Below are 26,970 nucleotides of genomic sequence, written 5' to 3' on the forward strand. Positions count from 1 at the left end.
AGTTTGTTTAAATTAAACTTAATAATAACTATTTCTTTTAAAAGGCTGCTAGAAGTTGAAGCTGGGGTAACTATGGTACACTGGGGTTCTGTCCTCTTTCCTGTTTTTACTTCTACCCTTCCTCTCCTCTATTCTTGATCATAATTTATTATTTAGTTCTCCATGCCTCTGTTTGGTGCAGTGCGATTCATGTATTGTCCCTCTTTTCCTTTCCCCTCCTGGGGAGTGGGAGTGCTTCCAGACTCCAGTTGTTTCATCCGTGCTCCAGTTCCTGACCGAGTACCTCGCCTTTGCTCCTGCTCCTACACCTGGCTGTGGATCCTGCCTCTGGCTCATCTCTGGCTCGTCTCTGCTCTGTATCTGACCGAGTACCTCGTCTCTGCTCCTGCTCCTACACCTGGCTGTGGATCCTGCCTCTGGCTCATCTCTGGCTCGTCTCTGCTCTGTATCTGACCGAGTACCTCGTCTCTGCTCCTGCTCCTACACCTGGCTGTGGTTCCTGTCTCCGGCTCGACTCGCGCCTTTGACTGTCCCCACAACCACGGCTGGATGAAGCTCGTCTGCTGGACTTTTATATATGTAGTTGTAGATTTAGATAAGTTAATTCTTCTCTAAGATTTCTGGTAAATCGCCTGTCCGTCCTGGGGGAGAATCCCTCCTTCATGTGGGCACCCCTGAGGTTTCTTCGTTTTTTCCGGAATCCGGTTTTTTTGGGAGTTTTTCCTTACCGCGAAGGGGGGTCTAAGGGCAGGGATGCCAGTATAGCTTAGTCAGTTTGTTAGTTCATTTTAGTATTTTTCTATTGAACTCTTTGTATTCGTGATCCTTTTGATTTCATGTTTTACTTCGAAGCCCATCGAGACGACTGTTGTTGTGATTTTGGGCTATACAAATAAAATTGAATTGAATTGAATTGAAACGGCTGCAATGAGGTGGATTCCGTTAGTCTGGAATGTTTGGAAGGACTTTGATTATAAAGGACTCAGTGTTGCTCCAGCAGACTCTTTGTAAATACCATCGAGTGAAATCCAAAAGCAGCTTGGAGGTTTCAGGCTGTTTCTGCAGCCTTCAAACCCAAAGTTTTACCCTGATGGGATCAGTCATGAGCTCCTCAGATGATTCTCTGGGTAAAAGTGAAGTTGAAAACCGAAGCTTATCTGAACCAAAGAAGACGGATGGGAGGCAGAGCAGAAGGACCGAAGAGCTTAATGAGAAAACCTTCAGAGTGGAAATGCTGCAGCAGATCCTGAAGATCTGTTGGAATAAACGGTCATGTCACGGAAAGGCCTTCTCTGAAAGCAGGCTGCAGCCATCCAACCTCTCTGAGTCCTGAAGGAGCCCACGCTGCTGTCCATTTCCCTCCATCACTTTATTGAACATACATTTCCAAAACATGACTCGTCCTGCTATCTGTCCGTGTCTCCACCCACGCTTTGTCATGATGTCTTCTGCTGTGTTTCTTCTCTACCTTCACATGCAGTGGTGGTGCTGGGGGGTGGGGGCTCACCTTCATGGTGATCTGTTTCAGATCAAAACATGCAGAGATGACGGCTAAATAGGGAGCAAAGGGAACATGAGGAACGGACACGGAAGCCCCGCCTCCACGCCCTGAAGCATCAGTTTCACCATTTTCACCACGGCACCAGACTCACATCCTTGGAGCATCAGAATCCGGGATGAGCGTCTCCTGGCTCGTCGAGTCAGGCGGCAGCTGCCTTGCAGACACGTCGAATCAGTCATTCATTATTTCTGCGCTGCTGCGCTCAGAGTCCCTGTGAGCCTCTGCAGTCACTGATTCTTGATCGACTGAGCACAGCATCCTCCGAGAAAATAACCCAATCAGATCCCAGCAAAACCCTCAGTCAGCACAGACTTGATTGTTTTTTAATCAAAAGCACTGGTGTTAATGAACCAACTGGGCTTGTAGGCCCCAGTAAACCAGGAGCTCCATCAGGCTCAGGTTGTTTGAGGGCACTTTTGACCAGAAGCACACAAAGTCACAGACTTTATTTTGGATTCTGCTGTGAGTTTCCTGCAGCCCAGAGGAGGTGAGGCAGCCAAGAGCAGGTCACTGCTGAAATATAGGAACACATAACGCTGCAGAATACAACTAATGTTGTATTCTGCAGCAGGTCCTGGACGTCTCTGCCCACAGAGAGCAGAACAAACGTCACAAGTCCTCCGACTGTCAAATGTACTTTGACTTTGACCCCGTTTACCTTACAGCCTTTTCTTTTTTTGGTCCAGATTCTTCTGTTCAGTGTCTGCAGGAGGCGATGCAGCAGCAGCCTTTGAGGTTTGCAGAAACAACCATTTGAGGATTTTATTTACGAGCAAGCTCATGTCAGGCATCATTGGAACCAAGATAAATAGGCAGATGAATCAATTCATGAGCAACACACAGAAGGGCATTGGTAGAGACTCCAGAGGAGCCAAACACCAACTCCTGGTTGACAGAACAGTCGCTCAAGACTGTAGGTCACGACACACCAACCTGTGCACAGCCTGGATTGAATACAAGAAAGCCTATGACTCAATGCCACACACATGGATCACTGAATGCTTGGAGCTGTACAACATCAACAGGACTCTAAGAGCCTTCATAGGAAACTCAATGAAGCTGTGGAAAACCACCCTTGAAGCCAATGGGAAGCCACTTGCACAAGTGTCCATCAAATGTGGGATATACCAAGGTGATGCTCTGTACCCACTGCTGTTCTGCATAGGTCTGAACCCCCTCAGCCAAATAATCAACAAGACTGGCTATGGATACCGACTCAGAAATGGGGCCAACATCAGTCACCTCCTCTACATGGATGACATCAAGCTATATGCTAAGAGCGAGCGTGACATTGACTCCCTGATCCACACCACCAGGATGTACAGTACTGACATTGGGATGTCATTCGGGCTCCAGAAATGCAGCCGGATGGTGACAAGGAGAGGCAAGGTAGTCCACACAGGAGGGGTCTCACTCCCAGAAGGAACAATAGCAGACATTGAGGACAGTTACAAGTACCTAGGAATTCTGCAGGCAAATGGCAACCTTGAGCAGGCAACAAGGAAAGCTGCCACAGCTAAATACCTCCAATGAGTAAGGCAAGTCCTGAGAAGCCAGCTCAATGGCAAAAATAAGACCAATAAACAGCTACGCACTGCCAGTTATCAGATACCCTGCAGGAATAATAAGATGGCCAAAGGAAGAGATACAGACCACGGATGTTAAAACAAGAAAGCTCCTCACCATGCATGGAGGCTTCCATCCCAAATCCAGCACCCTGAGACTGTATGCTAGCCGCAATGAAGGAGGCCGAGGACTAGTGAGTGTAGAAGCCACTATCCAGGATGAAACATCCAAGATGCATGAGTACATCAAGCTCAAGGCCCCAACTGACAGTGTGCTCAGTGAATGTCTCAGGCAATGGAGAGCAAAGGACACAGTGCTGGAGGACAGATCCTCATGGGAGGACAAACCCCTGCATGGGATGTACCACCGGACCATAACTGAAGTGGCTGATATCAAGAAGTCCTACCAATGGCTAGAAAGGGCTGGCCTACAGGACAGCACTGAAGCACTCATCCTGGCAGCTCAGGAAAAAGCCCTGAGCACCAGAGCCATAGAGGCTCAGATCTACCACACCAGACAAGACCCAAGGTGTAGATCTACCACACCAGACAAGACCCAAGGTGTAGATCTACCACACCAGACAAGACCCAAGGTGTAGATCTACCACACCAGACAAGACCCAAGGTGTAGATCTACCACACCAGACAAGACCCAAGGTGTAGATCTACCACACCAGACAAGACCCAAGGTGTAGATCTACCACACCAGACAAAACCCAAGGTGTAGATCTACCACACCAGACAAGACCCAAGGTGTAGATCTACCACACCAGACAAGACCCAAGGTGTAGATCTTCCACACCAGACAAGACCCAAGGTGTAGATCTACCACACCAGACAAGACCCAAGGTGTAGATCTACCACACCAGACAAGACCCAAGGTGTAGATCTACCACACCAGACAAGACCCAAGGTGTAGATCTACCACACCAGACAAGACCCAAGGTGTAGATCTTCCACACCAGACAAGACCCAAGGTGTAGATCTACCACACCAGACAAGACCCAAGGTGTAGATCTACCACACCAGACAAGACCCAAGGTGTAGATCTACCACACCAGACAAGACCCAAGGTGTAGATCTACCACACCAGACAAGACCCAAGGTGTAGATCTTCCACACCAGACAAGACCCAAGGTGTAGATCTACCACACCAGACAAGACCCAAGGTGTAGATCTACCACACCAGACAAGACCCAAGGTGTAGATCTACCACACCAGACAAGACCCAAGGTGTAGATCTACCACACCAGACAAGACCCAAGGTGTAGATCTTCCACACCAGACAAGACCCAAGGTGTAGATCTACCACACCAGACAAGACCCAAGGTGTAGATCTTCCACACCAGACAAGACCCAAGGTGTAGATCTACCACACCAGACAAGACAAGACCCCTTGTGCGGTAAAACACCGTATGATCCAATATTAAAGACAGAGTTCATGACATGTGAACCCCTGTCAAGACATTGCTGGGTCATTACCACGCCCATTGGTTGAACTTTAGAAATGTGTCAATTTAAATTGTTCAAACAAAATTGCATAAACATTTTTTTAAGTTAGATCAACTTATCAAATTAAGTTAGATAGTCATTAAAAATAAATTAAATAAACTTAATTCAGTTAGGAGTTACCAATCTAAGTAAATCAATTAAGTTGGATCAACTTTTTTTCTTTTTAGAGTGAAGCTGTTAGTTTTCTGAAAATCTTGGACAGTTGAAGCTGTGTTTTTAGCCAAAGCCTGGATTTGCAGGTGTGAGGCTTTCCTGCTGTGATTACAGCTGAGCAGGAGGAGAACTGGGGGGGTCAGCGCCTCCAGTGACCCATTTTAGCTGTAATGAGGTACCATCTGAGAGCGAGCCACAGGGCTTCTGTTTTTGGGTCTGACCCCCTCAAACCCTGGAAGGAGATGCATGAGGTCTCTGCAGAGGCATCGCCAGGGAAAGACGGCCGCAGGAATGACAGGAAGTGAAGTCGGAGAGCAGCCGGATCGCTCCGGGATGTCTGCAGGACAAACAGAAACTTACAGACTCATAACATTTAAATGAGAATTTTGTTTACCAAAATGTAAAAAATGCGTCAATTAAAACCCACTTGTGCAGAGATTTTTTATACAGTAAATCAAAAGGAATTAAGTTTAGTTGTGTTGGTTATCTTTAGTCACTTCTTCTCTCTTCTTTTCTCACTTTCCTTTGGATTGGAGATGTGGAGATTTTAAAAGATAAACCAAAAAACTAATATTTGTGATATTTTGCTGTATAAAATTATAGACATCATGTTTTGTGTTTCAGCTTGTTTTTTACCTGTTCTTTGGGTCTTTTCTTCAAAGCTTTTTTTTCTATAAAGGTTCTTCTGGATTCCAGGGTTTAATCTAAGAGTTTCAGTTTTGTCTTTCAGATATTTTGGTCTGTGAGTGTGTCAGGAACCAAGAATGCAGAAACTTGTAAACTCAAGGAATAATAAATAGATATAAACAAACTATGGATCCAGGACAAAATAAAACAAACTGCGACAAACATAGATGACCCTAAAAAAACTGAACTAAAGCTGAAACCCAGAGAAAAGTCTTCCCTGAAGGATATTTAGCATTTAAAACCCGGTAAGTGTGCGACAGAACATGAACCAAGAAAACAAAAATGATCAAGTGAGTCTTCCAGTCATTCACTGTCATCTTTTATATCATTTTTTCATTTTTTATCTGTTCCGAGGCCCAGTTTTTAATGCTGATACTGCGACTTTCATACAACGATGAGCATCGCTTTTACATTTAACCCTGTTTGTGCTTTACGATTGATTTGGTTCATTTTGAGCCATTGCAGTGTTAAAAACAAAGGAAAAAGAAAAAAATATATACAAAATACAGCATCTATTTAGGATATCAACCAACAATGTTTTCACCTGCAGTGTTTGCAGCTCATGTGTTTGTGTTTCTAAATGCGTTTTGTTGATCATTTGTTTGATTCCCAGAGAGCAGAACAGTTTTCCTCCTGCCTCTGCCTTTAAGATTCAGTTCTCTGAGCATCTTTTAAAGAAAAAGATCATACATGTCTGAGTGGACTTCACTGGATCATAAAAACATAAACATGGAAATGGTTTGCTCTGTATTGATGGATTTGTTAAATAAAGATATAAAATCAAATTTATTTTTAAAATTGTCTAACATTTTCAAACTGGAAAACACTTCCGTTCACATCAGAATGAACTTTTTTTAAGTGTCGAGCTCCTGAAGTGAGAAGAGTGAAAGGTCACAGCGGACCGGTCTGCTGCAGGCGGGCGGCTTCGTGCCGACACCAAACGTGTCTTTCCTTTCACTGAACTCTGAGATCGTCTCTCAGGACCAGAGAGGAACAGATTTACCCTTCAGAGCCGGAGAAAACCTTTTCTTGGGATTTTCTTTGGGTATTTTTTTTTTTTTTTGCGAACTTCAAAGCAGAAAACAACACAAAGAATTTGATCAACAAAATCCTGAAGCTGAACTGATGCTTTTCTGCGGTGCTGCAGCCCTGGCCTACATTCAGAATATTAATTTCCATTCTGCACCGGCTGTCCCCCTGGACTCTGCAGCGTACATGCGTGTGCGCCTGTTGGATTCGGAGATGCTTTATTTGGACCGAGCTCAGGTGCTGAACCTCTCGAGACGCTCTCGGGCCTTTGACGATACCTTCAGCCGCTCGCTCTGCATCACTGATGGGAACATTTTTTGCTCTCTGCAGGAAAACAGAATCCCTGACAAGAATGTGCAGCAAATGTGGAGGAGAATACCTGCTGCAATCATCACTTTTCCAAAGTAAAGTGAGTTTTCCAACCTCACTTTGAAGAAGCTCATTGATTTTGCTCTTTACCTGATGACACAGCATTTTGTTTTGTTAGGAAATGTGGAGCTCCTGAGCGGCGCTGAGCCTCTGGGTGTCACAGAAGCTACCTGTCAGAGAGCGCCAACTTCCTGTTTTTGTTTCCTGAGAGAAAGGAGAAGATCCAGTTTGTGACGCAAGACATCTGAGTGGAAGAAGAGAAGGACAAACATCAACAGAATGATCCTGTCTTCCACCTCAGGCAGCTGCAGGAGGATGGCGAAAGGTCTTTGCATCCATCCTCAGTTTTATAAGGAACCAGAACAAAAATGAAGATGATTACCCATCCTTCATTTTTGTTTTTTGTTTTTTAAAATCCAAACATCTTTTTTCATTATACATCCATAAACAACTCAAAGATTTGGCAAATTTGTGGGGAGAAAATGTTCTAACAGCCCAAGAGGGCAGCACACTGACATACACGAGGAGCTGGTCTGCTCCCCCCACATCCCACAATGCACTGCTCTGAGAAGGAAACCTTTGGCTAGGTTTTAGAAATGCATCTGCTAAACAGAACTGGAGGAACAGTGGGATTTCTCTGAGAGATTTCCCAGAGCCACTGGGATCCTCTCTCCTTCTGCCATCAGGACCGAGGCTCCATCTGAGCAGGAAATGATGAAGGAATGCTGGACGATGGAGTGGCATCAGAAAATTAGAGGTAATTTTGCAAAATCTCAGCAACAAATTGATGGAAGAGTCTATTTGCAAACAATCAGACGGTGAGACGCATGTGTGCTGCGAATTAAAAGGTGATGGAAGGAGACAGAAGGATCCACAAACGCATGATTAATGAGCGCTGCGCCAGGGACTTTCACTGCATGGTAATCGGTAATGAAAGGCGTATGAATGCCACGGCGTGGCTGCGGTAAATATTTGTCAGCACGCCTCTTTGTTCTGAGCAAGAAGTGAACAAAACAGGAACAATGGCAGCCGAAAAAAAGACAGGAAAGAGAACGGTTACCATAGTTACCAGAGTCATGAAGCCTCACAACATGACAGCAGAAATTGCTGGTTTGTTAAAGTATTAATCAAAGTGTTAAAGGCAAATTTTCATGCGTGTGTAAAAGCATAGAATTAAAGTCAATCATGTCTCCGCTCCGAGGTTCACATTTTCCTGGGTGGATCTTCTGCTGGTGTTCTCGTGTTAGCCGTGGGATGTCGGCAGCCTCTTCTCTCTCAGGTTTGACCCTGAAGGTGATATCAGCCCACGACCCAACAGAGTGAAGAAAAATCTGGATGGATGGATGGTCACGGCTCGGTTTTACAGATACACCAGTCCTGTTTAAATTCTGGAAGATCTTTCTGAAGGAAGTTTGCTGCTCAACCAACTGTGCAGAACGTAAGAACACGACTTCCTGGGGCACAAAACACCAAAACAATAAAAGTCAAAGATAAAGACCATTAATGAATTGTTGAAATACCTTAAAAAAGTCAGGTAGGTTTTGCAAAAACCAAAGTTTAGTAAGAGCAGCTAAGTGATTTGTTTATTGATGCAGGAATAATTCAGTCTGTGATCCCTTATGTACCAGCAAAGATCAATGGTTGGAGCAATAAAAGTCTTAGGAGATGAACTTTCAAACACCAAGGAGGAACATGCAGAAGTCCAGAGACAAGAAAAAAAAACTGATTATGTTAAACAAACAATCGAAGCAAATCTTCAGAAACCCCTGAATCCCTGTCAGGGTCACAAGGTTTCTGGAACAATTACGGTGTTTGGCATTTTAAATTACTGGTACCAAGCCCATTGAGACCACTGTTGTTGTGAATTTGGGCTACACGGATAAAATTGAATTGAATTGAAATTATAAAGAAAAACCTGGCTGGAAAGAAGATCCAGAAAAGATTCAGTGAAGATCCAGAGCTATCTCTTTACAGATTTCTGTAAATTGCGAGATCAAAAAATGCTTTAGTGAGTTCTTTTTCATCCCTCCTGACCGCCAGGGGTGGGGAGTGATCCTTCTTGGACATGTGCAGTTTGAGAATTCACTGACAGTTAAGTCACCTGTGACCTCCCGGTGACCCCTGAGAGGCTATAAAGTCATGTGGCACCGGGAGTACGCTTCCAGACTCTTTTCTCAAGAACGCAAGGAACCCGAGGGACCCAGAACTTTGGTGGTCATCAGGGATTCATAGAACCATAGCGTGAAATGTAACTAACTCTCCTTCTATGGCCACAGAGGCTCACATACCTGCATCAGGAAGTGAGGATCTGTCCTGGTCTTCCATCTCAAAGACAGCAGCAAATTTGAGGAAACAAAAAGAAAAAAAACAGTCAAAGTGCAGAATCAAAAGCAGAAAGGTAGACGGTTCAGCTGTGAGAAGGACACGCCTCCTTAGACTCAGATTTGTCCCCCCCCGCCCGACGTTTTCGTTTGATGTAACGCGATTTCTGAATGATTTCTGCTAGTTGGATTGGAGGAACTTTCTTGGCTGGTGTGCTGAGCAGATGGACTCACAGATGTACGAAGGCGGGGCCAGACATTCACGAGCAACAGCAATGGCTCTTCTTGGCCGAGCTCACGCTCAACAAATTCAAGAGGAAAACGGTTTGATTCCATCCTTTTTCGTCCTGTAAGGAAGATTTCTGAAACTTTCCTGCAAGAACCAAGGTTTAACTTCAGACAATAGAGGCTTCCTTTACTAAAACAATGAGGTGATGGATGAAAAGCCTTTGGTATGCTCCACTGAGCGCTCAGATTCATTTTCAGAGGAGCGAGGTGCAGAGAAGAGGCGGGGTCAGACAGCTCTCTACGTATTAGCCGAGCGCCATCGCTTGATTAATGTGCACCTTGTTTTCAGAGGGGCTGCTGGCTGAAAACTGAGTCAATCAGGTTTCCTCTGATACCTTCATCCTGCAGAAGAGACAGAGCATCTCAGGCTCCGCGGTTCACCTTCTGCAGCCACAGCCTTTTCCTCACAGGAAAATGGGTGAAAAATGCTAATTTCCTTCTGTTCATTTCTGATGCTGCTGTATTCAATTTCACCCAGATGAACAAATGGGAAATTTATTGCCCAGAACTAATTAAGAGAAACAGCTTGTACTGGCATTTGGTGAGACACTGACAACCATTCCAAATGAAAGTCAAACAGCAAACCCAAGACAAGAGATTACTGATTTCAGACTACTGACCTTTTTGTCCGTTTTTGATTTTTTTAAGAGCTTTGTTCCCTTTTTGTGCTTTTAGTAACGCGTTAAAAACTGAAATGTTTTTTTTATTTACAAACTCTCAGCAAACTGTAATATTTTATGACAGATTATCGGAAAGTTTTGTGTGTGGTCACATAGAATTAAAGCTCAAACACTAAGGTAGAGCAGAGGAACGATGGTTAACCTCTTGTTGCAAGGTCACAGGTTCAATTCCCCTTTTTGGTAATAAAGGTGTCTTGCAAATCACAGCATGTTAAATCCAAAAACTAAAAATGCGACTCTACCTTCTGGCGACTGCAGTCAACAGCTGGAGCTTCATGGTCATCTTTTGATGATAGGCTCCAGCGCTGCAGAGGTCACTGGTGATTTTTGAGCATTGGACAAGTTTCTGTTCCCTGTGACCAGTACGAAGAATGATGAATACAGTAGTATTTGAAAGCAAATAAACCCCAGAAGAGCAGCGTCACAGCAATGTGACTAAAAGTTTTTACAGCACGACATGAACTGATGTCTGCTTTTTTTATTGTATGTAGAAATCGAAACTACAGCAGCAGAAATTACTCAGACCAATTTCATATCTATAAAAAAGATTTTAAAAAACGACGATTAAGCCTCGTTTCCACTGAGTGGTCCGGTCTGGTTTTGAATGGTTTATTCAGGTGAGCGTTTCCACTCAAAATCAAATTGTCATCCAACGGGACACCAATCAAGGCTCCAATCCAATTCAATTCAATTTTATATTTGTAGCCCAAATTCACAACAACAGTCGTCTCGATGGGCTTCGTATCAGTAATTGAAAAAGTTCAACATGAACTCAAAGGGATCGTAAATACATAGAATTCAATAGGAAAACACTAAATTGAACTCACAAACGGTTTAAACTAAACTGGTTATCCCTGCCCTTCGACCCCCCTTCTCTGTAAGGAAAAACTCCTAAAAAAACAGATTCCGGAAAAAACGAAGAAACCTCAGGGGTGTCCACATGAAGGAGGGATCCTCCCCCAGGACGGAGGATTCAACATACCATTCAAACTGAAAATAGGTTAAATTAGGAATATTTTTCAGATTTAGATGAAGAGCTTTTCTACATGTTCCCAGTGTTTGTTCCAATCATTTGGTGCTTTAACGTTTTTCCAAACACTTTTTATTTGTACAAAAGAAAACAGGATTTAAGCGGCGCAAGTTATAATGCAAACTGTGGAGCACAGATCAGTGCTTCAGACCAAACCGACCTGCTGACGAGCTCAGATGAATTCTATTCAGGTCACCTGAGCTGAAAAAAAAACATTTTAAATGTTCCTCTCTGGTGTCTAATGTCTTCAGGATGTCCTAATTTAGTCAAACGTTGTGTGTTGATAGTTTCTCGGCCAATTAAACACTTCTATCGTTAATTTTTCTTCAATTATTCCTGGTTAATGGATGAAAGTTGAATAAAAGCTCCAGCAGCACCTGGAGGAACGTTGGTTAATGGACCTCATTTGTGAGGCTGAGGAACCAGATGAGCGAGCGGGACTTGTTTCAATTCTCTCTGCACTAAATCAAAGTTTGGGAAATGAGGCAAAGAATTGGAAAATAAAAGCAGACTGCCTGCAGCTTGGAGAGGGGAAAGATCCCCACGCATGTCCTAAAAAAGAGCAGAACATTTACTTCTACCCTCCAAACACGCAGGCTATTTACTGGAAGGTAATGAATCATAAATCATCCTTTATATCAAACATTTGAACTTTAAAGAAAGCTTTTGGAGATCTGATTTGATATTTCTGTCATCAGTTTTCTTTGGTTGACTCAACCGAAGATACACTTAACCACAGGGTGCATTCAATGACTATAAAAATAAAAGTGAAGCGTTTAAAATACTGTTTTATCTGCTTTAAACAAATAACAGATTTGACGCTAAAAAACGCTGAGAGCTGATAGTGTTTATTGGTGTTTATTTTATCCTTTGGTTTTCTGTAATCTGATGAACCTGCAGGAAAATGTGGTCTAAAAAGAAAATTCCTGATAGACTTCTGTGTATACCTACTTTTGACTGGATTACAAAGTAACCTGTTACTTCTTAAGTTTCTGTTTAAAGAGTTCAGTGTGATGGTTGGAGGTGTGGCTGATTAAACCTCTGCATGTAAGGAACAGGTGACGCTCCAGCCAGGTCCCTCTGCTCTGCAGGTGAACGTCTGGAGGCTGGAAACGGGACCGAGCCCTGAAGACCATAGCGAGATACCTCAGGGACCACTGCCCCAGTTGGAAGGACATCATCAAGCCAATCAGGCTCCTGAGGAGCAGAAGAGCAGGACTTCTCACCACCACCACTCCTCCTCTGGGAGCTGCCGCTTCTCTTCAGGTGACCATTCTTGTGCTGACAACACTGTTTTCTGGACAGAGGAGGTTCATGAACGGAGTAGAACCAGCAGCTCTGTGCTCAGATGGATGTCTGTGGGCTAACTGAATCTGTTTGGTCACATGCAGATGAGCTCAAAGGGCGTTCTCAGAGAAACCCAAACTGATTGACAGAGGCAGAAGAAGGTGACCTTCCATTTTTCTGTTGTTTGGTCTGAATAGAGAATCCAAGGCATGAGATCTGTGGGTTCTCATGAACTTCAAGAAGAAAAAAAAACAAAAGGAACTTTAGATTGTGTCAAAGTAGTAGCTAGGAAGATTGGTCTCTGTGGTGGAGTCCCCAAAAACCTTTAATGGCATGCATGGGAAAGCATGCAGGGGCCTGCCCCTTCACAGAGGTCCTGGTTGAATGAGATGACCACCTGGTGAGCGACCATCGCTGTGGAGGCGCAGAGCACATCTATGGAAAAGGGCAGCAGGGGGGGACACCTGTGGCGCCGGAGCTGAGGGCTTTTCAGTGCTGCTAGAATCTTTAATGGGTTTTTGATTCCTTATGTTTACTGAGCATCAGCAGCTTCCTGCTGAAAGAGAAGCCTGAGGCTCCTCCACCAGCAGGTCCTGCAGGGACCAGCAGGTCCTGGGGGGACCAACAGGTCCTGCGGGGACCAACAGGTCCTGCGGGGACCAGCAGGTCCTGCGAGGACCAGCAGGTCCTGCGAGGACCAGCAGGTTCTGCAGGGACCAGCAGGTGCTGCGAGGACCAGCAGGTCCTGGGGGGACCAACAGGTCCTGCGGGGACCAACAGGTCCTGCGAGGACCAGCAGGTCCTGGGGGGACCAACAGGTCCTGCGGGGACCAACAGGTCCTGCGAGGACCAGCAGGTCCTGGGGGGACCAACAGGTCCTGCGGGGACCAGCAGGTCCTGCGAGGACCAGCAGGTCCTGGGGGGACCAACAGGTCCTGCGGGGACCAACAGGTCCTGCGAGGACCAGCAGGTCCTGCAGGGACCAGCAGGTGCTGCGAGGACCAGCAGGTCCTGCGAGGACCAGCAGGTCCTGGGGGGACCAACAGGTCCTGCGGGGACCAACAGGTCCTGCGGGGACCAGCAGGTCCTGCGAGGACCAGCAGGTCCTGCAGGGACCAGCAGGTCCTGCGAGGACCAGCAGGTCCTGCAGGGACCAGCAGGTGCTGCGAGGACCAGCAGGTCCTGCGAGGACCAGCAGGTCCTGGGGGGACCAACAGGTCCTGCGGGGACCAACAGGTCCTGCGGGGACCAGCAGGTCCTGCGAGGACCAGCAGGTCCTGCAGGGACCAGCAGGTGCTGCGAGGACCAGCAGGTCCTGCAGGGACCAGCAGGTGCTGCGAGGACCAGCAGGTCCTGCGAGGACCAGCAGGTCCTGGGGGGACCAACAGGTCCTGCGGGGACCAACAGGTCCTGCGGGGACCAGCAGGTCCTGCGAGGACCAGCAGGTCCTGCAGGGACCAGCAGGTGCTGCGAGGACCAGCAGGTCCTGCAGGGACCAGCAGGTGCTGCGAGGACCAGCAGGTCCTGCGAGGACCAGCAGGTCCTGCGAGGACCACAGGTGCTGCGGGGACCAGCAGGTCCTGCGAGGACCAGCAGGTCCTGCAGGGACCAGCAGGTGCTGCGAGGACCAGCAGGTCCTGCAGGGACCAGCAGGTGCTGCGGGGACCAGCAGGTCCTGCGGGGGCCAGCAGGTCCTGCGGGGACCAGCAGGTCCTGCAAGGGCCTGCAGGTCCTGAGGGGACCAACAGGTGCTGCGAGGACCAGCAGGTCCTGCGAAGACGTGGTCTTCAGGAAATCATGACGTTTCTTCATCTCAAACTTCCTCTTGGTTCTCTGAAAGGTTCCCATCCTTTAAGTCTCGTCTCCTGCTGACCCCATGCGGTCCATGATGGCCGCTGATGACCACAGCTCTGACAGTCTGACCTCTGACCTTTCTGTCTCCTTCACAGACAGCAAGAATCTGAGACTGCTGCTGCATCATCATCATCTTCTTCATCATCCCTAAAATCTGCTGTTTTTTTTTCTTCAAAATGAATCCTGTTGGAACATCTTTCTTCATCTGAAAGCAAATTCTGATCAAAAATGTTGCTGAAACCAAACTGGCTCTGACAGAAAGATCAACGTCACCTGTCCACCACAAAAGGCCATCAGCTCTCATCTGTTCGCTCAGTTGTTGGACAGAACAAAGTTAAAAAAATAAAAAAAAATAAAAAGGAAGATCAACGTCACCTGCATCCAGGTCGGAGTGCAGATCATAAGCAAAAAAAATGCATTCAAACTCATTCTTGGACGTCTTTGAATGGATATTTTAGGTTTGGTTGTTGTTGGGAGCAGAGATGGTTGTGAGAGTAACAACCTTAGAGATGCTTGACCCCCCCAAAAACACACATTTGTGGTTTTTTGTTCTGCATAGCTAAATTCATTTTGTTTTGTTAAATCAAAGTTGTTTCCATTTAGTTTAATAAAATAAAAGACAAAAACCTGCAGGTTCATTGGGGGTTAAACAGCAGCATTTCCATAAACATTGGAAAAACACAGAGATGGAAGTTTCTGAATGAAACATCTGCAGTTTTTTATCAGACAAGTTCATCAATTATCTGATTCTGAGTGGGACACAGCTGGGGGGGGGGGGGGGGGTGTTTTTACTGGTGGAACTGAATCTTTGTTTTTTAAAACAATGATTTTTGAGGCTGGATAAACAACATCACGTGTTAGGAGGAGGAAATTTCATTAATAAATAGACTAAAGACACGACAAACATTGCAGTAAAGAGCAGCAGAAAGGTCACAAAGCAGATGACCTGACTGAAACCAGACTCTTAAATATACTGAGGTTAATTAACTAAATGAAGACAGCTGTAGATGATGAGAAACCAGAACCTGGTGTGACAAACACGAACATGAAGAACCAAAAACCTTCTTTTAAAAACAAATTAAAGGAATTTTTGCACAGAAAGGTGTGATCAGGTGTTTTTGTTTTGCCGCATTTTGGTCATATAAATTGAATTGAATTAAATGTAATGTTCATGTAGAACAGGAAAAGGAGTGGTCTGACACCCCGCTGATACTTCATGGCCATTTGTAATCGCTCAGCATTGGTCACAATGCCATTGCAAGGGAATCGCCCCAATACAGTCATTTGCATTTCACCCCATTTACCCAGAAACTATTTATAGCTATTTAAGGAGGCGACGGCGGTGAGTAAACTCAATCCAGAAAATTGTCGTTTCCACGTCTGCGGATTCTAAGCCAGAGCAGCGATTACTGCAGTCCAAATACAAATACAATACTTCAGTCTGAAAAATACAACGTTTTTACTCCATTTTAACTTTCTAAAGCAAAAATAAAGCCATATTCTATTAAGAAATGGAGCAATATGCAATATAGTTGTTTATCTTGTTGAGGGTTTTAGGGGGCTTTACCTGCCTTTCACCACAGACCACAAATGTATTATATAGATGTAAGCATCTTCACAAAGACTTTGCATTGGGAAAAAAAGCCTTATATACATAAAAAATACTGAATCTCGAAGTTCCCCATCAATAAAATACCAAACGAATGAAATGCTGGAGACAAGCAAGTCATCAGGTTTGAAGAGTATAAATACCTTTCACGAGTTTGCCTACGTTATCGTGGACAGTACCAAGTAAAACTGGCCAACGTTAGTCTCCAAAGTCCACAGACTTCTATAGAAAAATAAATAGTATCTACTGGTCAGAAAAACCGTTCGGGCTCTGATACTTTTTTTAACTTCTTCTTGATAATCCTCAATATTTCCATAATATTTTTTCTGTAGTTCAAGTAGTTATTCAAGTTATGAACTGACCATTCCTCAAATAAAGTAGGTGGAGCCTGCTGGCCCCCACGTCCAACATTCATAACGTTTGTTTGACAGAATTCGTGTGACCCGCTTTTAAGTGGGTGTGGCCTTCTAGCAAGCTCACTCCTGATTGACGTCTGGCTCCAACATGGCGGCGTCTATATTACAAAAAGATGGTGACTGACTTGACTTCTTTTGGTTGGAGTAGGGACTAAACCGTTTCCTGTGGATGACGTCACCCTCACTCAGTCCGGTTCTCAGATGCAGTCGATGAGTGGAACCGTCTGATCGGGTCAGCAGTTCATGAAGGGAAAGAAAGAGCTTGTAGAACTCAAAGTCTGCTCTTAAATTCTTGAAGAATTAAATCAAATGTTCATGTTTTGGGCTGTGGAAAAGAAAAGGGGGATGAAGACACAAAGACATGATTGAGGAGAACATGAAAAATGGTTGCACCATCAATCTGGTCTGAGAACCGTCTGACCCATTTATTTAAGGGCTATAGCACTTTCTGCAGACCTCTCCTCAGTCTCCATTTCTTCCATAATCATTTCTTTGCAGTCGGGTTAAGAAGCACATAAGCCTTTTTGTAGGTTGTTCTGCTGGTTTCCATGGTAATCAATGCCCACTTTTTATTAGAAGATGATACTTGGGAGTTTGAATTCAGTAGGTCAACAGACTGTGATGCTCTGCGCCTTATTGCAGCCGTTCTTAAATGCCAGGGATGTATGAACTGCAAACTCCTCTTCCAGCAGATGAAAATGAAAGCGATGCATGACTCCATCATCACGATGAAGCTCCGAATCCAGACTGCGTAGAAGGAGAAGCATCCTCACAGTTCCAGCTGAAAAACAAGAAGCTGCTCATGCTTCATTACTTATTCACCGTCTTCGCGCTCATGACTCCTTTTCATGTTTAGAAAAACCAGCAGCTTGTGTTGATGCGCCGCCGCTCTATTATTTATGCAAGGTAATCGTCAGCGTGCCTGAATGAGAGTGGGAGGTCGAAACAACACTCTGGGGCTCCTCATACTTCATGGCTGTGAAGGAATTTGTTTTATTATTATCATTGTTTAAAACATTAGATTGACCTTTTTACCTCTTCTCAAAACAGTTGTGTGTTTGTTCATCTGCTTCTCATCCCAGCAAGGAAGAGAGGGGGGTTTACGACACACTGTCCTGAGCTGATAAGGGATACTGTTTGAAGTTAGAATCCACCAAATGGGTCATTATACAACACCCCCTAATGAACTTTTCCTCTTTGTTTTGAAACTGTTACCTCCTTCTTGTGTTCTTAATAAAAGGTGCACAGGGAGAGGCAGAACCTTTGAGAAGAGCAGCGTGTTGGTTGTCTTCTGTCACACTGGCTTCTTCTCCCTCGTGCATGAGAAACTTGATTCTTGTTGTGGTTTGTTGTTTATAATTGTGTTTTTCTTTAATGTCTAGATGCATTTATCTGACATTCTTTGGTCCTTCGAGCCGGAAAACAACATATCTGCGTCCTTGGGGGAGGACCATGCCGATTGAAGTCTGTGCACAGCCCGTGAGACTAGGTCTCCGGAGGAAAGTCCGTCGTAGTGAATTCTACGCCGGCCAATCGACTGGTCTGATCCCTGGGTCCGGATTGACGTTATTCGTTAACCAGTCAGACCACAACGACAAGGCAAGTACAGCGCTTTTTCAGGGGTTCGAGTCCCCGAAGTGGCCCAGAATTCTGAGGGACAGGTTCAAGTCCTGTTGCCTAAAACACGTGTGGGTTTGGAGTCCCGGAAAAGTCCAGAATTCTAAATAAAGGTGTAGGTTCGAGTCCTGCAGCCTAAAACGCGTAAGAGGGTTCAAGTCCCTAAAAGGCCTAGAATAACAACAAAAATAAAATAAAAAAAAGTTTTTTTTTGGTGTGAATGTGTGTGCATGTGTGAAAGGAGTGAACTTGTTCGAAGCAGTGAGCAGCTGGAAACCTTGCGGTGTTAACACAAGGCTGCTTGTTGGAGTAGAACAAGATTTCATCTCATTAGGCTTTAGGTGAAAAGAACCCAGAGTCTAAAACGGGTTTTGCTCCTGGGAGGACCCTAAACGTGTGACCGGATCAGACAACAGGTCTGACCTAGAAGCTTGTTGCACGGGGAGTGAAATTCGGTCCTGAGAGAAATTCTCTGTTGGTTCTGATCACACTCTGTGACTAACGTAAATGTAAAAAAATAGAAAAAATATAAAAAATGGGGGAATTCAAATAAAAAAGTTGAATTACCATGAGATTAAAAATATATAGAAAGAGGTTCATCCAGGTTCAACTACATTCTTGATAAAATGGGATAAAACTACAATTTTAAGGGGAATGTACTGAATTAGTTCAACAGTTACCAATTCAAACCAGAATAAAAACTAAAAAAGAAACAAAAAAATAGTGACGAATTAATTTGTGCAAAACTGTGCTTAAATGAAGCAACGAAAAATAAAGAATGGCATTCAGAAAAGTAAAACTAGAGATAAATCAGATGTGAGACTCAGACCCCTGCAACAGCAGGCTGCAGCAGGCTGCAGACCGAGCAGGAGCAGGATGAAAGGGGGGGAGAGCAGAAACCAGCTGATTTCTCACCTCCTCCCTACCAGGGGACGAATGCTCCTCTGTTGACGGGTTTTTACCCACCAGTGACTGATTTAAATACACCACAAAAAGAAAAAATAATGTTAGGAGGAAAAGGGAAAAAACTTGAATGGAGAAAAAACTATGGGGGTTGGTTTGGAAGAAGCTGGAGAGTCATCTAAAGTTGCATAGACATTTACAATCATTGAAGTGCCCAATCCCAGAGCTGGAGAAGATGGCCAGAGGCCTACACTTCTTTTGTTTAGCACCTGGACATTAGAGGATGTTAGGAAGGCAGTGAGGGGAGTTATCTCTCACAGGGAAAATCCACAGGATTTTCACGGGCAAATGATGGAAGTTCAGAGAGCTTACCATCTGAATAGCATTAAATGTCAGAAAGCATGTATGACTGCTATGAAAGCAGACTGGGCAAAAGTAAAGGAATCCTATGGATGATGATGATCCACCCAGACCTCTTCCGCATAACAGTCTAAGAGTTAATTCAAAGTCTTACACTTTTAGGACAAAGAATTAGAGAAGCCTTTCCAATGAGACCTGATTATGGAAAGATTGGTCAAACTAAAAAAAAATGGAGAGTTAGTGTCTGATTTTAGAGTCAGATTTAAAGAAGTTTTAAAGCTAATTGTGGACTCAGAGATAATGATAAAAGTCCCTATAGACAGCAGCTGAAACAAGCTTTACTGCAAGCTATGAGACCAGAGATTGCAGACTAGATAAGGACACTTTACATAGATCTGCCTACAGGAGCACTACAACAGTTTGTGAATTTTGCTGTTCATGCAGAAAAAGTGATGGTGAATAAAAAGAAATTTAGGAATCAAAGTGAACATACATTTTGGCAGGAGGAAAGTAGTGATGTGTTTTTTGGAAGGAATGTGAACAGAGGAAGAAATTGTGGTTGTGGAAAAGAAAATTTTAAAGGAAATTTTAGAAGAAGGTTTAGAGGAAGTAGCAACAGAGGGTCAGAGCAGGTTGATGGATGTTGGATTTGTGGACAGAGAGATCATTGGCTGAGAGATTGTCCTGAAAGAAAGAAATCAGATTGACTAGATGGTAGAAGTAATGTCAAGATTAACAATGAATCTGAACCAGAAATTCAACGAATTTGTGATAAATTTTTAGATCTCACTGAAGTTTGTCTTATGGAAAAGCCAGAAATAACTCTTTATGTTCAGGGACAACCGTTTGTTTTTCTTTGTGACTCAGGGGCTTGTAGAACTGTGATAAAAAGTCATTACAATGATTTTCCTAAGTCAAATAAAACAATACAAATGAGATCTGCAGATGGTCAAATTGAAACTAAACATTTGAGTAAACCAGTTTGTTTTGAAAATCCTGACACTAATGAAACAACAAGCATTCCTGTGGTTTTAGCACCAAACTGTCCTTTTAATCTTTTAGGGAGAGATGTCATGATAAGATTAAAGTTAGGAATTTACCCCACCAGAGAAGGGGGGATGCAAGCACGACGTTGCCCCGATACAGACATCTGTGTGCTAGAAGGCAGAGGTGAACCACACTATTATTGGACTTTAGATCTACCTAAAACTGATCTTGGACAGACTGCAAAAAACTTAATGGAGAAAGCAAAAGCCAGAGTGTCACCCCATGCAGATTTTATGTCTTCAGACATTCTGTATGTCATGTTAAGATGCAAAAAGTATCCTAGCCCTGACAGGAGATATGATGAAGCAGTGAGTAAACTAGGATTTCAAAAAATGTACAATAAATGATTTTTATTGGAAAGATGAAACTAGTTTCTGTACTGTGACAGTTCCACCAGAAGCAAAAAACTTAATGTGTACAGAAAGAGTGACAAGTTGGAAACAAATGGCAGATGCAGTTCCATTTATTTCTTGTTCTAAAGGTTCACGACAAAAATGGGAAGAAATGAAAGAACATGTGCAGGAAGTGACTTATACTTTGAACAGGTAGAAACAAAGTGGGTTTTGCTGTTGTAACTCAAGACAAGGTTCTGAAGGTAGGACCCCTGTGTGGAAATTACTCAGCACAATCAGCAGAGTTGACAGCTTTAACTGAAGCATGCAAACTGTTTAAAGATAAGCCAGTTACGATCTATACTGATAGCCAATATAGCCTACAGTGCATTTATTTTGTCAACAGTGGAAGAACTCAGGGTTAAGACATCAACAGGAAAACCAGTAACGCATGTAAACTTACTGAAAGAATTATTGACTGCTGTAATGTTACCATCTAAAGTAGCAATATGTAAATGGGAGACACACACACGAAGAACAGATCATATTTCTAAAGGGAATGCCTTTGCAGATGTAACAGCAAAGCAAGCTGCAACAAAAGATGTAGAAATATGCACAAATGAGGATGTGACTGCAGATGCAACCGCTGATGTTTTAAAGGAAATGCAACACAGCGCACCGAAACAAGAAAAAAATATGGTTGAAAAAGGGAGCAAAGTTGGAACAAGGTCTTTATATCAGCACAGAAGGTAAACCTATTTTACCAAAATCCATGTACAAATGGGCAGCAATTTTGAGTCATGGGCCTTGCCATGTCTCAACAGGGGGGATGATGAACTTATTAGAGAAATATTATACAACTTATGGATTTATTCTCTATTCAAAAAATTTTTGTAAACAATGTGTAACATGTATGCGTCATAATCCCCAAGGCAATGTTAGACCTAAGAGAGGAAAATTTCCTGAACCACCTTTTCCTTTCCATACAATCCATATGGATTTTATTGAATTGAATAAAAGCAAGGGATTGAAATATTGTTTAGTGATTATTGATGCATTTTCCAAATGGGTTGAAATTTTTCCATGTGCAACACAAGATGCTATTACAGTAGCTAAAGCTATTTGTAAAAGAATAATCCCAACTTTTGGCATACCACAAGTGATAAGAAGTGATAATGGTACACATTTTGTAAATCAAGTGATAGACAAAATGGTTCAACATCTTTGCATTGATCTAAAGAGACATTGTAGTTATCACCCACAGAGTGCAGGATTAGTTGAGAGAACTAATGGCACTATCAAATCAAAGTTAAAGAAATGCATGGAAGAGACAAACAGACAGTGGCCTGACTGCATAGACTTAGTTCAACTAAGCATGCGTATCACACGCACAGCAGGTCAACCTTTAACGCCTTTTGAAATGTTGTATGGACGTTCTTATAGGTTACCAGACCTTGATCCTACACAGCAACATTCTCCAGATGATGATGCAAATTTAGTGGATTATTTGAGAAAAATGTTTACCACTAAAGATGTGCAAAGGACAAATCAAGTGCCAGATTCCTTTTTATCTCCACAGGACACTTCACCAGTGCAGGTTGGTGACTGGGTGTTTGTGAAGGCCATAAAAAGGAAGTGTTGGTCCAGCCCACGGTGGGAAGGGCCATTCCAAGTCCTGCTGACTACACCAACAGCTGTCAAGATTGCTGAAAGGACGTCTTGGATCCACCTGTCACACTGCAAAAAAAAGCATCTGGGTGAGGCTAATTCCAACTGCTAGGTGGGGAAGTCTGACTACAAAGGGAGGCAGCTGTATAGAAGCTGCTTGTCTCAACGTCAGCGAAGCAGGGGAATCCACCTAGTCTTAGGGAAGAAAGCACACCAGATCTCTTTTGCACTACACGGATCCTACACTGTTAGAGGACTTGAGGAGGTGATGTGCTAGTAACCTCTCCCTCCCGAAGATAGGTACATATCCACCATGGCGTGTCCAACTGGGCTAAGAGACAGTTTATTTTGTTTACTGTTCCTGCCATTCCTGACAGGAGCAACCACATGGATTAGGTTCTTTTGGAATCATTATCCACCTGCAAGAAGAACCACCAACGAGGAAAGACTAAATGTTTCTCGACGATGGCTGAGTATTGATGAACATGATGTTTTGAATAGTCCAAAAATGAACATAACTCACCTGTATATGACAAATTCTTGGTATAGGTATGTTATGTTACTGGCTAAAGAAAGGAATAGATCTGATTGCTATGTTTGTTCTGTAATTCCAGCTTCATCCCTACATCCTAATTTGCAGGCAAAGCAATTTTCTGAGTGGAAAAGCGACTGTGTTATTGAATATAGTACCAGAGGGTATATTAGTACTGGAGCCGTCACCACTTCAAATGGTACGCTTGTAAGACCGAGTTGCAAGAGTTTGTATCAGTTTAAAAAACTGAAATTGACAAAATCATTAGCTCCATATGCTAGTGTGGAACCAGGAACTGTGTTTCCACATTGTGTAACTAACAACGGCACAGAATTTTTAGGAACTTTGCCGACAAAGATGTGTCATGAACTTCTTGTTCCCTTCACAGTCCAGATAATCAATGACAGAGTTTCCCATGGTTATGCAGTTCCCTGCCCTGGAGGACGTTGTGTTGGATCTAATCCAGATTTGATGCTAGGTAACAATGGTACTTGTGTGGTTGATCAAATGTTTTGGTTATGTGGGCAGGCCCTCTACCTCAGTCTGCCTAGAGACTGGAGTGGGATTTGTGCTCCCGTAAAGGTCACAGATCACACTTTCATAGTTTCTGCAGTCCATGAGCCTCACCTGAACCATAGACATAACCTTATTGATGTCAAGCCACATGATTCCATTTGGGGATCAGATGTACCTGAAGACCATAAACTCTGGAATACTGGGCAAAAGGTAACTATGGCATTGTTTCCCTGGGTAGGAACTGCTAAAAACGCTCTCAGAATTGAGACCATTGATTATCGATTAGGTTTATTTTTGAACGCTACAATTAAAGCATTTAAAGGCTATAGTGAAGAAATGTCAAGCATGAGACTTATGGTTCTACAGAACAGATTGGTTTTGGACTTATTGGTTGCTCAGGAAGGAGGTGTTTGTAAAATGTTAAATGATACCTGTTGTACATTTATTCCTGACAACACCGATGAAGGTCACAGCGTCACTGAAGCATTACATCAACTTGAAAAGGTTCAGCAGGCAATGCAGGATGACAGGAAACCCCAATCTTGGGATTTCTTCTCCTGGTTTGCTTTTGGTTCCTGGTGGCAACTTTTGTTAAAAATAGTGACACCTATTCTTATGGTACTGATCATATGTTGTGTGTTCACTATGTGCATTTTTCCTTGTATTCAATCTATGATTTCCAGAGCAGTGAATGGTGGAGTACAGAGTGTTCTTCTGATTCAAGAATACAACTTGTTATTAAAGGGAGAACAAGATGACTGTAATGATTTTGAAATTGAAATGACTTGAGAAAAAAAAAAAAAAAAAAACTTCTCATCTGAGTGTAAATTGAAAGTGTTATGAAAATGAAGATGTCACAGAAAACTGAAAAGAGATGTGATATTGGATGTGAGATTTTGACATTTATCAATGATAAACAGGTGGGAGTATGTGAAGGAATTTGTTTTATTATTATCATTGTTTAAATGTATTTCTTTAAATGTTAACTTAGATTGACCTTTTTACCTCTTCTCAAAACAGTTGTGTGTTTGTTCATCTGCTTCTCATCCCAGCAAGGAAGAGAGGGGGGTTTACGACACACTGTCCTGAGCTGATAAGGGATACTGTTTGAAGTTAGAATCCACCAAATGGGTCATTATACAACACCCCCTAATGAACTTTTCCTCTTTGTTTTGAAACTGTTACCTCCTTCTTGTGTTCTTAATAAAAGGTGCACAGGGAGAGGCAGAACCTTTGAGAAGAGCAGCGTGTTGGTTGTCTTCTGTCACACTGGCTTCTTCTCCCTCGTGCATGAGAAACTTGATTCTTGTTGTGGTTTGTTGTTTATAATTGTGTTTTTCTTTAATGTCTAGATGCATTTATCTGACAATGGCTAAAGTTAGAAACTCTGTGTCTATAATTTTAGGTTATTTTATGTCGAAACAGCACAAAAAATCCTCAGATTTAAACTCAGAATATTAAACTAAGTTTGTTTAAAAAAAATAGATGTTTTCTGTAAAGTTAAAGTGTCATTATCTGTCACACACCATTTTTAACCCCCCAATCCAACCCCCTTAATGCTGAGTGTCAAGCAGGGAATTAGAAATTCTAAAAAACATAATAATAAAAACATTTTCAGTATGATTTCAATGCCATCATTCTGTCAGTCTAAAAATCTGATTTAGTCCCCAAGTCATTCAAAGTTCATCATGCAAACAGCCGCGAACACATGACAGCGCTTAACAGACGAGCAGCACCAGCTGACCATGGCGTCTTCAGCTCGGTGGTCGACAGTCAGGTGTTGCAGGTGAACTTGGTGAGTGTCGACAGCAGACTTGCATCAAGACACAGAACTACTGGCAGAGTTTCCCCAGGGTTGGCTTTGGTGGAGGAGCTGCAACAGTCTGGGCAGGCATCACCAATCAGAAAAAAAAAACCTTTGGTTCTTGTGGATGGTCCAGTCACTGCAGGTTCTGACCTCATGGACATCATAGAACCATCATCTTCCACCAGAACACCCCCAACTTCCCGTTCAGGGATGATAATGCCCCACCACAGGATGCCAGAACTGTCACAGCTGGACTTAAGGAAGTGGGCGTGGCCTCATCCTGTATGGCCAGCAAAAACTCTGACCTGAACCCCATGGAGCACGACTGGGACCAGCTGAAGCAGAGACTGGATGATCGAACCCCCAAGTGACCGGGCAGAACTGCATGAAGCACTTTTAGAAGAGTGGAACTTTTCAGGTGCAGCGTCCTGCAGCGGTTAAGGTGTCGCCTATTCTTTTGTTTACAGGCATGGAGAGGAAAAAGTAGAAAAAGTTGTTTTCATGTTTTCTCGGTTCTCTTGGGAAATTCAACTTTCATCTGTCTCAGTTTTCCTTCCACCCAAAATCAATTCCAGGCCATTACTGAAGCAGAAGGAGGAGAGGAAATTGCTCTTTCTGCAGAAACTCCTTCAATGCAAATGCGGTTATTGAGAGCACGGCCCCCGGGGGGGCCTTCAAGTGTCTGAACCGTCACGGCGTCGGTGTCGGCGCGTCTGGACCAGCGGCCAGATTTCACCCCGTTGACTGAACACGACCGATTTGAAGCAAATTAAAATTCATCTGCGAGAATCTGAAGTGCATCAAGAAGATCCACGGGGAGTGGGGGTGGGGGGTCAGGGATGGGGGGGTCCACACTTCACTTGAAACGACTAAATGACACTCTGAGGAGATCTGCTGGTTAATGACACACACAAAAACATACACAGACACACAAACAGAAAAAAACACACAAACACATGCCACACACAAAAGACACACAAACAGATAAAAAAAATCCCCAGCAGACAAAAATACACAAAATAACACACACACAAAAACATACACAGACACACAAACAGATAAAACACACAAATACATGCCACGCAAAAAAACCCACAAACAAATATAAGCATAACGATAGCAACAATCTGAAAAACAACATAAATGTGGCACCTTTGTTTTTCTGTCATGCTTCCTGCTGGCCAAAGAAAGTCTTCAAAGACAGGTGGTCCCAACAAAGAACCCTGCAGGACACCATGAGTTCACTGTGGAGGATTCAAACCTTAATCAGGAAATAGGACCTAAACAGGACAAAAGCTGCAGAAATGATTCTGCTCCTATCAGGTCTTATCGTAGTCTCTTACTTTTGGAAAAGAACAGACCAGGGAGGTTCACCAGCAGTGTAATGAATAACCAGCGGTACTGAAGAGGCTGAATAGTGATAATTGTAGAGACGTTAGAAAGAGATAACCGCTTTAAGCAGGTTAGTTTCCTTCAACACACTGTTCTGACATGATTCTGACCTCCGCATCAGTAGAAATGAATGACAATCAGATTATATTTGTCATTAAACCTGAATCTTTCTGTTCATGTGGGTCAAGAGCTGACTTATGTAAAACTAAAGCTGAAATCTGACACTAAAGGCAGTCTCCTTATTATGAAAATTCAATTAGTGTTTTCTGTTTCTCCAGCTGAATTCCATTTCATGCTTTTTGATATTTCTAAAGCTCATCATGAAAAATGCCTGCATGCAGTTTGATATGAAAATGAAACTTCTGTCCTCCTGGCTTTGATATCCTCTTCACGGAGCTCCAGATTTAACTGTTTCCCAGTTTTCAGGGCATCAGC

General features: G+C 43.4%; 1 long non-coding RNA gene across 2 annotated transcripts; it reads left to right on the plus strand.

The window, feature by feature from the left end:
* The first annotated feature begins 7,075 nt into the window (after nt 1-7,075).
* Nucleotides 7,076-24,639, plus strand: LOC110016434 (uncharacterized). 2 transcript variants are annotated; one of them, XR_013647492.1, is made up of 4 exons: nt 7,076-7,633; nt 8,078-8,314; nt 12,287-12,461; nt 14,432-24,639. It is a non-coding gene; the product is annotated as an uncharacterized LOC110016434 (long non-coding RNA). The 2 variants fall into 2 exon arrangements; XR_013647493.1 differs by lacking the exon at nt 8,078-8,314 and having other exon boundaries at nt 7,077-7,633.
* Nucleotides 24,640-26,970: the final 2,331 nt, after the last annotated feature.

Source organism: Oryzias latipes, chromosome 14, assembly GCF_053564925.1.
Source record: "Oryzias latipes strain Hd-rR chromosome 14, Olatipes_Hd-rR_3.1".
Taxonomy (NCBI): domain Eukaryota; kingdom Metazoa; phylum Chordata; class Actinopteri; order Beloniformes; family Adrianichthyidae; genus Oryzias; species Oryzias latipes.